This window comes from Brienomyrus brachyistius, chromosome 1 (genome assembly GCF_023856365.1).
Source record: "Brienomyrus brachyistius isolate T26 chromosome 1, BBRACH_0.4, whole genome shotgun sequence".
NCBI lineage: Eukaryota > Metazoa > Chordata > Actinopteri > Osteoglossiformes > Mormyridae > Brienomyrus > Brienomyrus brachyistius.
The window spans coordinates 52,545,168-52,561,512 of NC_064533.1; the positions used below are offsets into that span (position 1 = coordinate 52,545,168).

Genomic DNA, 16,345 nt, shown 5'->3' on the forward strand with positions numbered 1-16,345 from the left:
CAATTAATGAAGGCAACAGATGTTTTTACTCACCATTGATGGAAGGTGACAATATTTACCGTGTTAACAGGAAAATGAGCTTTTGTGGCTGTCTTGGACAATTACTTATTTTCGATTTCATGTTTCATCATTTAAATTGCATAGTGCCAGCCTTCACATTACTTTAGCGTTAAGCTTTTGATGGATAATGACTGATAATTTAGGCCAGTATTTTGTACCAAATGCGCATAATTACTAGCATTACATAACAAACTGAGACTAACGACTTAAGAGGTCAGATTCGTGATGCATTGTGTTATCTGCAGATATAGATTCAAAAATGGTTAGTGCCTTAAACTCGTTAACACAACAAGCCAAACTGCTGTTGTGATAGTTCATTGTGGGTCTAGTGCATGGTAGTTCTGTGACCTCACACCTCCAGGGTTGTGCAATTGAATTCCAGCTATGAGTGTGAACTACGCATGTTCCTCTGGATTTTGTGGTTTCATTGGTTCCAAATTATGTGCCCTGTAATGAACTGGCATCCTTTCCCTGTGCCCTGTGTTTCCTCCAGGGCCAGGTGACATGCTGTTGGGTTAACTGTTCTGGTAAAAAGAGTGTGATGCCGTGTTTTCTTGATTATGTACTGCTTGCATAGTGGATAAGTTGACCCAGCAAATGATGCCCTTTTGTCATACAAACGTGGGTTCCAAACAGTTCATGATGGCCAGCTGGAGACAAATTGATAATAGCAATAGTGTTTATTTTTCAAATAGTTCATTAGCTTGATTTACTCTGCAGGTGTTGTTTTTGTTCCTCCCCCCACGTTGTAGAACATCTGCAGGGTATGGCCACATACTGAGCATTTAGAGAATTTGTCTTGTGACTTTTGAACAAAGGAGAGAGTCTTCAGTCAGATCCTAACATGTTGCAGCCTCCAACCATTGTCTTGTCCATATCATACAGCAGCACCGTGACCCGATGATCCTGTTGGCCTGAATATTTCTGTTTGGTATTAGGTGAAAAGCAACTAAAATGTTCTGCGGAGGGAAGTTGCTCAGATGGCTGGAGGTGGATCCAGTCTAGGAGTAATGCACTCTCCGTCTGTGGGGTATTGCTTCTTTGATAAATCATTTGTGACTAATGTGCTGTTAGAGGCCAGTTTTACTAGAGAGACACCGATCCGAATATCGGTTCGGTATTTGCACCAATCCAGACTGATTTTTGCGGATTTGTTATGGGCCATAAGTGACTGATCCACGTTCGATACTTTTTTGGCAATCTCTAAGAAGATGTACAATCAATCGCACAACTGCTCTCTCCCATTTTAGATGTTTTTGCTGCATTCAAGCTGAGCGCTAACATTGCTGCTCTTTTTTTTTTGCTACGCCGTGAATGTGAGCGCAGTGACGTTTGGGTGGTGATGATATATCACAGTATTACATTTTTCCAAGTTTTGGAAGGAGTAGCATGTGCTGTCCCTTTTATGTAGCTAAATGTAAAAAATATATTTTTATAAAGGAGTTTAGTGGCATGGGGAACAGCAATTTTTGTGCTATTGACTCCTTGTGGTGTTGGCGATATAGTGCTAATCTGTATCGTAGCGCACAATCACAGCAGTAATAACTACGATACCGGTGTACTGCCTGCTGTGACTGTGCATACCCTTTGCAGTACGAGGAGTGTATGAACGTCAGATAAGACTAAACAAATCTAAACGAAAACGAAACTTTTATGTTAAACACTTAACAAAGCACCTGCAATTGTGCGAGACAATTAAGCAATGGATGATTTGGGAGTCTCTAGCTTGGGCTGTTTTGCGCACTCGCTTCAGGTTGTGATGCACTTCATTGCGATAGCGGCACTCCGTAAGTGACGCTGTTGCCAGTGGGAGAAGAATTGTGGGGCATTTTAAGCATTGGCCGCATGTGCGTATACTCTCTTGGAAGATATTGAAATTGAACCAACGCTCCAAAAATGCTTAAAACAACATATACGTAATGTGCTGTTCCATCTCATTTGTACGTTTTCTAGTAGCCTAATTTTTTAATATTATTTTTTTGGCAGTTTTTCATCTGTATTAACTAGCTTAAATATACATTTTACATATTCATTAAAAATAAAAGTAAGAGTTCTTGTATTGGAATCTATGTCGTATCTGCGATTGTGTATCAGAGTCTGTTTGGAACTGGGATCAGCCCATCCATAAGATACCCCTAGCGCTGTTAATCTTTAGTCACGAAAATACTTTGCAATTTTTCATCTGTAGTAGGAATTTGCTAAACTATACACCAATTTTTCTTAAACTGGTGTGTGAGAGTGTTTTAGTGAGTACGATGTGACAGGTGGCTCTTTAGTCTCCCTAGAGGACATGGTTATTTTTCTCCTGATGGAGTTTCAGGTCTCCGTGTTTTTTTTTTTTTTTTTCCCCAGTCCAATTCTGCCTGAAGGGGTGCTTGTTTCTCTTCCGTACCTTTTACTTTTTTAATTTTCAGTCTGTATCAGATCAAAGATGGATTTTGAGTTTATTTAAATAACATGAAATCTTTAATCAGACCAGAAACATTCTTCACTACATTATAAGGCTTTCCTGTGTATAAGAATCTTTCAGTACAGGTATCGTGCCACCCCCCACCAAGTTCAGTGTCATCCTTTTTCTCCTCATTGAACTTGCACAGAATGTGGTTTGGAGACATGCCAAAGGCTTGAGTCGCCGTCACGGCAGATTTAGCAGGAGTGGAATCTCCTGGAAGTCCGCTGGAAGCCTTGTGTGTAGGGTAAGGAAACCCTTTCTTGGTGTCGTCTTGGCAGTTCACAGTCTGACTCATGCTACATCGGTGATGTGACCACAACACTGAGAACAGGTTAGATTAACTGAGAGCATGGAGGTACAGTTTTTCTTGTATATCCTCTCAAATCCCTGCAAAGGATCCTGGGTGGTGACTGGGTGAGATCAGCCAAGTCACCTCATTCTAGCCATGGAGCTCTTTGCAGAATATTCTATATGAAATTCTACAAAGATGGCTCGTTGAGTTCTGACTTTTGTTTGTTCAATTCCAGGAATTGAACTCCCAATTCGCAGTTGTTGCAGTTATACCATACCTCCCATTTTTCTCCATAATTTTATCGTAAAAAAATGCAATCTCAATTCTAAATTACAGTGGTTCTTCGGCATTGTATTACAACAGCTAGATCAAAACAAGCACTCCTTTTCCCCAGAGAGTCTCAAGCATTCCATAATTCTGCATTCTCTCTAAAGGGTGCTTTCCCACCACGCCAGGTACCTTGCATTTGGTATTTGAAGGTACCTGGCTTTTACTTTCAATTCTGTATACGAACACCATAGCTCAGGCAGGTTGTTTTGCTGAAATTTTTTTGCTCCGTCATAGTAATTTTAATCTTGAGAAGGAATTATAATTATTTGGTATGTGATTTATAAAATTTACCTCCGAGACAATCATCTTCATTTTCATCCTTGCAGTTTCATTCCTAAACGGGTTTTTGAGAAATTTATGGTGAACTCCATTTTATAAATACCCCAGTATTTATTACAAACAAAATCACATTGCAATAGAAGTTTAGAAATTTTCCAATACAGCGCTGTTCTAGTATATTTATGCAAAATATTTTTTATACTGTCCTGATATCTGGTTCATACAGATTGCAGTTAAAACGTAATTTGACCACACATCCATTAATGTTGTTGTTTGTTTACCTAACTTAGAAAACAATGATGAGTTGTATTGCATTTCAGAGGCAGGATATTTGCATAACCATTGGGCAATGAAAGCATTTCCCACCCCAAAGTACCCCACTGGCACTTTTTTGGTATGGCTGATATAATTTGGTTACCCTAATTGAAAGGCCAGTTGAGCGTTTCCTTTCTGTTGTTGGAAGTTGATATACCGGTCATGTATCAATCATGTTTGGCACAGTCATGTTTTGTTGTGTTTCCTTTTTCAAAAAAACTTTCTTTACAGAGAATCGTGATCTTAATTCTTAGCAAGAGAATCATGATTCACGTTTTTTTCAAAATCATGCAGCCCTACCTCCTGCCCCTACTCTCTGATTACAAATGAAAAACAAATTGTATGCATCAGATCCGACCAGCCAACCAGTTGAGGTCTCTTTTTTCAGAGCCAGCAGTTTTCAGTGTCGACCTAAAGTTGCTTTATTGAAGTAACAATTTGGACAGGAATTGGCCTAATTTGACATTTGAGCTGTCAGTCAGGTGCTAATTGAGTCTCATTAAGGCCTGAAAGCTCCAGAGTCACTGCTCTCAAGGGCCCAGGCTTGGCAGAATGGGGCAGATGTGAGCACTGTTTGTGTGTGTGTTCATGTTTATGAAGCTTCTGTTTTCATTGATTCTTCCTAGCTCTAATAGAAGCTTCTTCAGCTTATTGTAGGCCTGCACAATACATGCTGTTAATATTGACATGCAGTATTATGCACATGCAATTGTCACAGGAATGGCAGTCGGTTGGATTGAATCCATCAATAAGTTAAATGTTAAACTCTGTCACTGGAAGCAAATCTTGGTTAGCTTTAATTTTAATGATCGTTCCTTTTTCAAAATTATCTACATATCTAAAGTGTAAGGTTTACTGCTGCTACTTTGCATGACCTCTTTCTGCTCCTTAGCACAGTCATAATCATTAGCATCTTTGCTGTTGGATTCAGACTGTGGTGTGTTTGTGAGAAATTTAGCAAAAATGAGTGCAAAGGAGAAAAGTGAAGAATTAGTCGCCAAAAGACATTTTATCTTCTGCTGTATGGATTATTTTTTTTTGATTCCATGGAGATGATATTGATTCAGTCTAGATTCTAAAAATCTAAAAATATTTAACAAATTATCAATGAACTTTTTAACATTCACCTACATTTGCTTTTCACAGCATTTTGCCTTTTGAGCACCTCCACATACCATATGTAATCTGTTATGTTTCTGCTGTGTGAATGCTCGACCGCATGTTGGTTGTGGCTCACTACTGCCAACTGACGATGGCCAAAACAGTGCCTCATGAACCATTTGCTATATTTTCTGCCCCCACAAGGTGGTGCTGTCTCTTCTTATTTAAAATGCACATAATTACATTATTGGCCACTGGTTTTATTATTATTTGATTTCATTTGACATAAGTTACTAAGTTTTGGAGTCACATTCCCCTAACTCTGTGTTCCCCATTGGATATGTGCACTTTAGCATGCAAGGTTTTTCAGGAACGCATTTCTTTCAAGAATGGCTGTACGGTCAAATAGTTATTGTAATTATTATTTTGGTTAAAATTTCAACCACATTTTGTTTCAGAAATACTGCAATATTTATCACAAAAATGTCTAATATTGCAATGCAATATTTTTTCAGTACTTTCATCGTTAGATCCAGGCCCATGTATATCCGTACTCATGACCGCCACAAACCCCCCTGAAGCGTCAAGCCAGTTCTGTGAGGAAACATATCAAACAGTGCCAGGCCGGCAATATGTCTTCATTTGCTGTCCTGTCTTTTGTCTCCAGGCTGATCTATTGTTTCTTTTGTAATGCAGCAATCATTTCTGTTCTGTGTTGTTAATTTTTCAATGTCAAACATGACGATGTGTACTAGGGTGTGGGGTATGTATGTGGGTTTTTTTCCCCAACAGTCTTGAAAGAGTGTGCAACAGGCAAAAACTAAAAAAAAATGTATAAAATGCACACCATAATTCATGTGTCAGCTCTGGGGCGTTGAAGAAATGACATTTTGATGTGAATGTTTGGGAAATGAGGGTCATCCGAGCCCTAATACTGGTAACGTGGTAATGTGATTACATTGACACAGCCAAATGACAGGTTATGTTGAAACAGGCCAGTCCAAATTCTTCCTTCTGAACTTAGAGGTCATTATGCACCTTTGCTGCTTTGGAAACAGAATAATTGCGTTTGTCCTTAAAGGAGCTGTTTTCCTGTGAGGTGATTTTGTTTTCTCTACTCTGCTTGTGGGCATTTTGGTAATGAGCTCTATTAAAATGTGCTGTAATGACTATGCCATGCGGGTTATGCAGAGGTAAACTATGTGGCTTTAATGCATATGAGTTGTAATTACTGCCTGTGGAATATAAACTAATTGGCCTTTCCCAAGGGGGGGGTAGCAGCATATATAAAAAAAAATTACATTGTGGAACCTGTGTTTTGTGGTCTGGTTTTCTGTGCAGCCACTCTGGTTTCAGTAAGTGTCATGTCACATACACCCTCACAATCATTCATTTTACAATGTCAGCCTGATAGTTTCTGTGTCAGACTGATAATTATGATTTTTTTTTTTTTTTACATCTGTTTGGAAAACAGTTTAGTAAGTTACTGAACAGCAACTGCTTCAGTTTTGGAAATCCAAACAAGTTCCATGTTACTGATGTTGAATTCTTTTTAGGGATCAAGCTCCCCAATGTTGTCCATGCTACTACGTTGCCAAGTAAGGAAGGTGTGTCATGTTGGGACGAGGGCATGAAAGGGAGAGGAGAAATTCAGGGCACTACCTACTGTTTGCTACTGCTGGCTTATGGTGTGTCAAATAAATTTGACCAACACACAAACTTTAGACATGGATTATGGATCGCTATGATGGACTTCCGTCAACGGAGTGCACTAAAGGTTAATAATGAGATTGATGCAGATCCGAAGGAAAAAAAAATGGGGGTGGGGGGGCTGAACAAGCTTCGACAGACAAAGTTCTGGAAAGGCTGTCTGTCTTTGGTTTAATTACAATTTTATTCTTCCTAAAAATAAACAAACATTATGGTTTCGACAGTTCACTTAAACATTGACTGCAGAGTAGCCTACAGGCTGCAAGCAATTTCCCGACGCTTGTTTACGATGCCAAACTTCATAGTAAGGAGAAAATAATTCCCCAGCATTTAGTGCCACATCAGTCTCAAAGGCTTTTAATGTCCCAAAACAAAGATGCGATCTGCAAAAGGGTGATTGGCACGGGCTTCTTGTTGCCTGGTATAAATGATGATGATAATAATAATTTATCAGGCATAGGCTAGTAGTAGTATATTTTACATTTTCAGAAAAGGTTGGAATAGAACGTATTCATGTTTGGAAGTCAGTGGTGTGTCATGAAGTGTCTCATTCGCTAATAGTGGCTGAAAAAGGTTGGAAAACAATGTAGAAAACCTATTGCTTAAATAGATAAAGAAGCCAGAGCTCTGAAGCTGAAGATTCCGGACTGTGGCTGCGGTGTTGCAAGTGCTGCGAGAGCTTATGCTCCATTAAAAATAAATAAATAACAGCAATTTTGGAGTCCGTTTTCTTACTGTTAACAGAGGAATGGCAATGGGAAGCTGCTCTAAATTTCCTGTATTTTGGGTTGGGATCTTGGGATTTTTCAGCCTGCTTTAAAATGAGTTTAGGCTATGTAAATAGTCCGTAAAGCCATATTTTACCGGACATAGGCCTTTCGATTTGCATCACTTGTGCACGTCAATTTCCTTTTGGTTTTGTCAGCATGGATTCGCTTCTGTTAAAGGAGGGCACAGATGTCGGACATCGACAAAATGGTAAAGAATAAGTGGAGATGGGCTTGGCTAAATGAAATGGGCGATCATGGAAAGTCATTCACTTCATCGTGTGAAAAGATGAAAATGGCAGGTGTGTGGTTTGCCATAAATAGTCTGTGGAAGCACTATTCCACTGTTGTGCCTCTTTAAAGCATGGTTCTAGTTCAACTGCATTTGCACTTTTTTCTTATCCACTGTTATGTTTTACTAAAGCAGTATTGTTGAATGAAATTTGCACTGAACTTGATGTGTCATCATTTATAGCCAATTATTGACACTGGTAAAGTCTTGCCTTACATTTACATAATTGTAACAATAATTCAAGCTAATTCAACTAGGGGCTTAGAGGATAATGGACAACACAGCGTTGAAAATTTTATGCATGGCCGAGGTGGTATGGTACGTAGCATTTGGTTTGAAATGATTTTTTTTTTTTTCTTTTCTTTAATCCATGACTTTAGATGCATAAATGAGCCATAAAAACGCAACTGATAGTATTGTACACATTCTAGCGGTCTCTTTATAAAAGCAGGTCATGGAAACATGTCAATCATTCATAATTTTAATATTGTCAAATCGGACAGCCCTAGCTGGCAGCATTAGCCTTGAGGTTTGGAACACCTCGCTGACTGCAAGGTTTGTTATTCTCAGACAGCCCTCCAGGTTGGGGCAATCCAGCTCAGGTTTGTGATATCACAGTTGGAACACTCATTGAATTACTCCAGTGGCTCTGTGCCAAGGGGGGGGGGGGTTACACATTTACAGAACTGCTTGAATCTGAGTACAATCATTACTGCACTGATGTTAGGGATGTCCCGATCCGATATTGATATCGGAAATAGGTCCGATATCAGCCCAAAAAAAACTATGGGATTATATCGGACTGCGTTAAAAATCTCCGATATAAGCAGTCCGTATCGCTATAAACTCTGTTACAGCTATTCTATCCAGCAGCGTCCAGAGCCGGCGTGCAAAGCCCACGTGATCACAACACTTCTTGCTAGCGAAGTAGCAAAGAAAAAGGCCGATGTCGGCCGTGTGGCAGTATTTTTCATTAAAGTCTGAAAAAGACAGTGTGGCTCAGTGCAACACTTGTCATGCACAAGTTTCCCGTGGTGGAACAGAACTGGGAAAGTTTTAATACGTCCAACCTCATCGCGCATTTGAAGCAGCATCACAAAACTCTGCATGAGGACTTTCGCAAGACCACTGAGTTAAAGAAACAAATTGAAATTGAAACTTTGGACACTCAACCTTTAGCGGTTGGTCAATTAACAATTTTTTTTTTCTTATGTTCCTGCTCTCAGCTGTTCCTACCATTTGCTGATGGTAAAAAATAACTGAAGTGACCTTTAATTAGTATTTTGCACTTCAAAAATATTTTTGTTTATTTAATTAAGATATATTTCAGGGTCTTAATATTTATTCTTTAATTCTTTTTTATATATTATGTAAAAGGTTCACATTTATGCAACCAATAGTTAATAAATTGGTCGTGTTTTTCCATACTTACTGTTGCTGACTTTTCTCAGTTTGATCTAGCCGTTCATACATTCCACACAACGAAATGGGTAAAAGTGTTCATGATTTGTGCTGATTATTGTATCGGATTTGTATCGGTATCGGTTACTACTGAAGGCTGCAATATCGGTATCGTATCGGAAGTCAAAACGTTGTATCGGGACATCCCTGACTGATGTACAGGTACACGTCCATGTACGTCTGAGGGTTGTGAATGTGATAGATCTGTGTAGGTCACATTAAACTCACTTGATCCTTGGAATTGTGCGTGTGCGTCTGTGGTGTCATGTACAGCTCTAGAAAAAAAATTATGAACACTGTTCTTTAAGAATCATCTGCATTTTTAAGTACTGGTTTAATTCTGGTTATGCTGGCAGAAGGCTACATAGCAAGGCAGGCTGCTTCCAGGCTCAAAGTTTCTAAGACAGCAGTACACAAGAACAAGGTGAAGCAGAAGATGCAGCCGTAACCAAATACAAGCCAGGTAGAGGGCACAAGAAATTTTATAATGCCTGAGATGACCATCAACTTACTTGGCAGTGCCTCATAAATCGGAGGATGACCTCAAGTGACCTTCAAAAAGAATGGGAAACAAATGTGGCGTGCATTGCACTGCTAGGGCAATCCATAAGGTTCCTAGAAGCGGGACTGAAGACCCATAAAGCAAAGGAGCCCTTCATCAATGAAAAGCAGGGAATAGCCAGGCTGGAGTTAGCAAAAAAAACAACATATATTTTACATAAGTGCATGCCCATTAAACTGAGAAATGAAACATTTTTGCCGTGTTCTCTTAATTTTTTTCCAAAGATGTATATAATTACATTGTGGAGATCAGTTATTTTGACATTGTGGTAAGGCTAAACATATAGGAGGTATTTTCTGCAAAAAATCAAATGAGAATACAATGTCCACTTTGCCATTTAGTTTTTGAAGTCTATGTGCAAAAGTCCTGCCAAAAATGAAAGCTAAATAGCACCATTTGTGTTATTTGCCACTCATGCATGAAATTAAAAATTTTCTTAATTTTATAACTTTTTTTCATTTTCTACTTTGCTTTTACATTTTCAAATTCACAACATGCAAATAAGTTAAATGGAGCGGGCAGTGGGCGGCGCTATGGATCATAGCTGCGTTTTCACAGTGCGGTTGCAGTTTCTGTTATGTTTCTTGTACATGGTCACCTGTGTTGCCTAAGCTAATGGCAAAGTCACGCGCCAGCTTTACTAGAAGGGAAGGTTTACATGGAACGTGCTGTAGTTTTTACGCAAGACATCTTGGAAATACAAAATAACTTATGAATAAACAGTTTAAGCTATAGCACGTGTATTTATGTGAATTCATATAAGAATTTCCCAAATCTACCTGTAATGAAAATATTGGAATTACTCAGGCCTAATGTGATATTTCTTTCATAACATTAAACTGGTTGTGTGACACTTTGAGGAAGTGTACACATTGATTTGAATGAGCCACATTTCCATATGGAATGTGGAGGGCATATTCATCTTGGGTAGGGCAAATATGAAATGCATGGCGCACAGACACGTACACCACTGTAAGAACACTGGAAGTAGCTTAGGCTAGATAGGTGGTGTTGGCTACCTAGCTGGAAACATGGCAGTCTGGCAATTGTAATTTTAGTGTTTACTTACAATGGCTTACCTGCATAAATGTGTGCTACTGCTTAAAAATTCAGTTCGTATTTCATTTAGTGTTTTCAGAATGTCTTAAATATAAACTATGTAGCATGTGCCGCTGCGAACAGTTCCCTCTAGCCTCCTGAGACCCAAGGAAATAAAGTGTCCAACAATTTTAGGTTGTTTGTGATTTTCTATGACTTTGGAGGAAATAAGACAATTTCGATTTTTTTCAAATTTATTTTTATTTTAATTTCACAGCATGTCCTCTTTAGTGTACAACAGGAATGAATACGTTTCCTTACATCAGTGAAAAGATGGATGCAAAAACAAAATGTCCACTACAATGGACATAAATGAATGGGTGGGGTCTCAGGAGGCTAGGGAACCTGGAAATAATTTGAGCCGTGGACGACATTACGAATAAGAAGCTAAATGAATCGGAAGCTGCAAATGAGTAGCTAACTTAACCCACCTGTGACTTTATCATTAGTTCAGGTGATACGGGTAACCGTACCCAAGGAACGCAAGGACAAAGGAATCCATAAACGCACTGAGAGAACGCAGCTGTGATCCATAGCTCCGCCCACTGCCCTCTCCAATTTACACATAATTGCATGTTGTGAACTTGAAAATGAAAAAGCAAAGTAGGAAATGAATGGGCGAATTAGAAAATGAAAAGACAAAAAAGGTTATTTCATTTTATTTTTTAAATTTTTCACATTTGACTAATACATGAGTGGAAAATTAAAATGCAAATGGTGCTATTTTATTTTTAATTTGGGCAGGATTTCTGTGCATAGACTGAAAAATAAATGGCAGTGCAGATTGTATTTTTATATTTTCGATTTCATTTCAGTTTTGCAATTGTGATTTTAAACAATGCAATTCACAAATTAGAAATGCTGTGATTTAGAATATGCATTAAACAGCACGTCTGATCCAGAGTTTAAAAATCGCAACAATAGTATTATAATTTCAGGCTGTCCTCCTTGTGTGACAGTCATTCTCACCAAACAGAAGCACTGTACTCAGTGCTTACTGTGCCAGTAAGAGAAGGGTCTGGCTGCAGGAGGGGCCTGAGACTGCGCGTCCTCTGTCACCCATCTTCCCAAACCCCAATACGTAATTTCTGTTTAAAAGATAGAATCCGTCTCAAACCGGAACAATACCGTTGTACATATGTGTGTATATATGCTACTGTATGTGTTGTTATTGTGAGACATCAGACACAATAGCTAATATTTGCTTTTAATAATAATTTTCTTGTGCCATATGTATGCCGTGAAATATTGTACTTTAATAATGTCAGCATTTCAATGTTTGTGCGGAAACTTTTAATTCACGTTTTTTATATATTATTTATATGTATTTTTTAAGTGCCTTTTCTTGTACTGTGTAAAGCTGGAGCCTCGTCTCGTCTCTCTATATACTTGTATCTTTAGCTGAGATGACTATAAAGTTTACTTTGACTTTAGCTGACTTTATTATGGGACCAGGCACTAGTCTTAGGACTTTTTTAAGGTAAACACGATTTGCCTGTAGTAAGGAGAGGAGTTCAACTCACGCGTATTTCGATGTGATGATTAATTTTTAAACTGTTAAGCCATACATACCGCATTTTAAGAATTATATGCGCGACAAGATGCATTCTATGGCGGCAGTCGGGAACTCGTAATCTTTCGCAACAAGACATGTTGTCATTCGAATGGAAATGACGTAGGGGCTTGAGAGTGTATGGGGCCTGACAGAGGACACGCACTCTCAGGCCCCTTCTGCAGCCAGTCAATCGTGGCCAGTCATGCTCACCAAACAGAAGTGACCCAAGGAGACTGCGTATGCGCCTACAAACAGCAAACGCGTGACACCCAAGGAAAGTGTTACATTCGCGAATTTTAATGAATTATATCACAAAAAATTAGGAAATATCAGTTTGACTTATAATTTCACTTATTGAATTACCTGTCTCTGTCATGGTCAGAGATTGTTACATTTCTTTTAAGGATTCAAGCAGCATTAAGCTGCTCACAGGTTTTGTGGTAATTGTTTTATGCTTGCGTGTTCTCTGCAAATTAAAAAAAAATGCGTGTGTGTGTACAGTCAAACCTCAAGTAACTTGGTTTGCGAGTGGTTTGCAAGATGAGCAAAATTAAGTACATTTTAACTTGATAAACGAGGAAAGTCTTGCAATACAAGTATTTTGTATACGCGTTGTCTGCCTAGTATCACGTAATTACAACTGAGCCGTTGGTTCTTCTCTCGCTGCGGGATTGTGGGTAATCGTTTCCCATGCTTGGTCTCAGTCGGCGTGCCTCACTCGTATAGTCAAAATTTAGTAGAAAAGAACCATCCGTATAAGGGTGTAGCAGTGCGAGCGATGACTCTCTTTAACGTCCGCACTGTCCACATTTCCGTGTAATCGAAAAGGAGGCAAAAGCAGCTGTCATTTGGATAGGTTCCTTGTTAGTCGCACAAAAAGAAAAAGATTCCAGTGAGCCAACAGATAGCAGTGATTCCGTTATAGTGAAAGTCATCCTACAAAATAACCCTTCTCTTCTCCTCTCTTTCGTCTACCTCACACCATCCATTCGGATTGTTTTCAAAGGTAAAGTGCAGGTTAATTTGTTTTATGTATTTTTACTTTATATTTTGTATTAATCATTTTTACATGAATATTTTTGGGTTGTGGAATGAATCATCTGAGTTTCCATTATTTCTAATGGGAAAATTCGCTTTCATATACTGTACGAGTGCTTTGGATTGCGTGCACATTTCCGGAACGAATTATGCTTGCAATCCAAGGTTTTACTGTGTATGAATTGCTTCCAGTAATTATTTCTTTATCTCCTTGTGTTAGAATGTAGATACTTTAGTATTTAATGGTATTTCATGTGTTAATGCTGCATCATGTGTTTTAAATCTGTTACACACCAGAATATTGAACTGAAGCTTGAATCTTAAAGAATTATATTGCAAAACATATCATGATCATGATATGTCAGAAAAATCATGATTGGACAATTGTTCATTCCTATGTTGTGGAACATGTTGTTGTTTTTTTGGTCCCCACAAGGGGAAACTCAATTTTAAAAAATCTTCTGAAAGCAGTCAAAAAAACTAAAAAATGCCAAAAGTCTTTTTTTTTTGTTAGGGCTGGGTGGGGTTAAGGTTGTCATTGCTTGGATTAGGGTTATGCCCCTAGAAATTAATGCACGGCCCCCGCAAAGATGACTCTTCTACTGGCATACAAGAACTGAGCGATACCCTGAAGAGACTCGTTACAACACAATTCCAGCTAACTTCAGGTTTCCACTGCAGAAGGATCGGCTTGGTAAAGTGGTTGCTGGGTTTGGAGAGCGACAGTGACATAACACTGAAAAAATGCTTATTTACTGTTCACATGGTATAAATCATGACTTGCTAAAGGACATTGGCACGTAGTAAGTCTGTGAATTGCAGTCTTACATTAGCATGAAACGCTAGCAGAATTAGCATTCATTTGCGTGAATTTCCATTAAGAATCCATTCCGTTCTGCTGGCCTATAGTACTTAACCCGGAATTTCCAACCACCTACTTCTCGGCAGTGCAGCAATTCATCGGGATGTGTGATAAGCAGGGCCACATCAGCGTGTGTACGGCTTTGGTACAGTTTGGACAATTTACAAAGGAAAACCATCAGTTTATGGTACAGCTCGGGTACAACTTGGTTCTTAGTGACAGTGGAAAAGCAGCAATAGGCACCGTGTGTCTGTCCAGCTCTTCTTCCAGGTCGTGCCTCCTTCGAAATACATGCTTTTTGTCCTGTTCCTCTTCATGGTCTCAGTCAGTGTTTCACCCCCTTTTTTTGATCATGGCAACACCCCCCCCCCCCCAAGCTGACCTAACTTTTGTGAGGGTTCTTTGCAGCGCTGCATCCATGGGTCCTTTGGGCCTGCAGCAGCTGCTGAACAGCCTCCAGCCGGACTCTGCGGTCTCTCTGAACTGGAGAGGTTCCCTCCTGTGTCCTGTTTGCCCTGTGCTCCTCAAGTGGTGGGCGCAGCTCACACAGTCAGCTCACGTGTCACCTAACTGAAGCTTACCACTGGGCCTGGGGCCTGGGGAGAAGAGAAACTAGCACACTTCATACAAACGCCTTGTATATGCTGATCCCCACAGATCTGTGTGGTCCATATACCTTTTATAAAATGGGGGGAGGGGGGGGATTAGCAAACCTTGTTATTCAGTTTTCTTCCTGTAGCTATGAACACAAATGTTCCTAAAGTTGTGGCAGTAATGTATTATTTAATGTTGTTTCATCATGGCAAATTCAGAGAGCAAATCTACTGGCTGAGTATCATGTGACAGCCCCCCCCCCCACCAGTTTGTGTTAATGGCTATGGCATTACAAATGCAGCCTTCAGGCTGAGTTGAACCTCTCGACTGCTCTGCTGAAACCATTCATATTTTAGCCACTGCGTCATTAAAGATTGGCGATCAGGCCAGGTCTCTTGGACTCCATGGTGTCCGATTACTCCTGGAACGCGAATGTCTGTGATGTTCTCAGGACAAGGCTAGGGCTGCTGGGAGATTTATTGAAGATTTGCTTTTGCCTAAAGAAAAAGTGTATGTATTAGTGATGAGGGAGGAATTGAGGATTCGGTAAGTGCAGTCTTGTTTAACCCAATAGGGGTGAATAAGGTTTGTAAAGTCCACCATTGATAATGAATGAACCTACCATGGGGTTCCAAGCCCTGGCTTCCTGTTAATGTGCCATACTTCAGTTTAACATGTCAAAATATGGAAAAGTGGGTCATCGATTATATTTATTTTTCACTATTTTCACCCTACAAGGATTGCCTGAACTTGCTTCTAAATACCAGCACAGACCAGCACTTCATGGCCTTGGCAAAGTTCTTTTCTCAGCAATTGAAATTTGCTTTGTTTATGCCAAAACATACAAATTCAGATATTCCTTATTTGACAACGGTTTGTGTGTGTGTGTGTGTGTGTGTGTGTGTGTGTGTGTGTGTGTGTGTGTGTGTGTGTGTGTGTGTGTGTGTGTGTGTGGGGTGTACCGGATGGTAAGAGCATGTAAGCAGCCGCCCCCAGTAGAGTGAGATCTAGGAGAGAAGGAGATGACCCGTGCAAGTCAATAGGGTGTAAGAGTGTGCAGCCAGCTTGAGAATGCATAGACCATAACCAGGCTCCATGTGATTAGCAGCAACATGGATTACAGATGCCCAGCTGCACCGGCTTCGCTTAGTGGTCAGACGTTTGGTTCATTGCTGAGACCTCTGGAGAAATAGAGGGAGGAGGGGAGCTGTCAGCCTCTCAGTACGTGGGGGAGGGAGGAGATGACAGAGACTAGTCCAGAGACCATTGTACACTATGGTTGGTGTCTGGGGGAAGTTGGAGCTGACCACCTTATCTGCTGCGGCTTGGTTATGCTAAGATCACACTACACAATTTTGGCCCTGTCTTTTTTCTTTTTTTTCCCTTGCTGTTTTTGGAGATCTCCAACAAATCATGAGGCATATCGGTATCCAATTGGTGGTGGCAAATGTGCCAACTGTTCAAGGACATGACCTGACAGTGATGGTCAGAATCTAGCAGGTTAAATATCTGGTCCGACTCCGAATCCCGAAAAGTGTTGCCACTGGCAATTAGTGAGATGATGAGCTACGGCTAAT

General features: G+C 39.8%; 1 protein-coding gene across 2 annotated transcripts in view; it reads left to right on the forward strand.

The window, feature by feature from the left end:
* Window positions 1-16,345, forward strand: part of LOC125736311 (mannosyl-oligosaccharide 1,2-alpha-mannosidase IB-like) — a 65,792-nt gene that overhangs the window by 2,411 nt on the left and 47,036 nt on the right. The gene's annotated exons all lie outside the window — the stretch shown is intronic.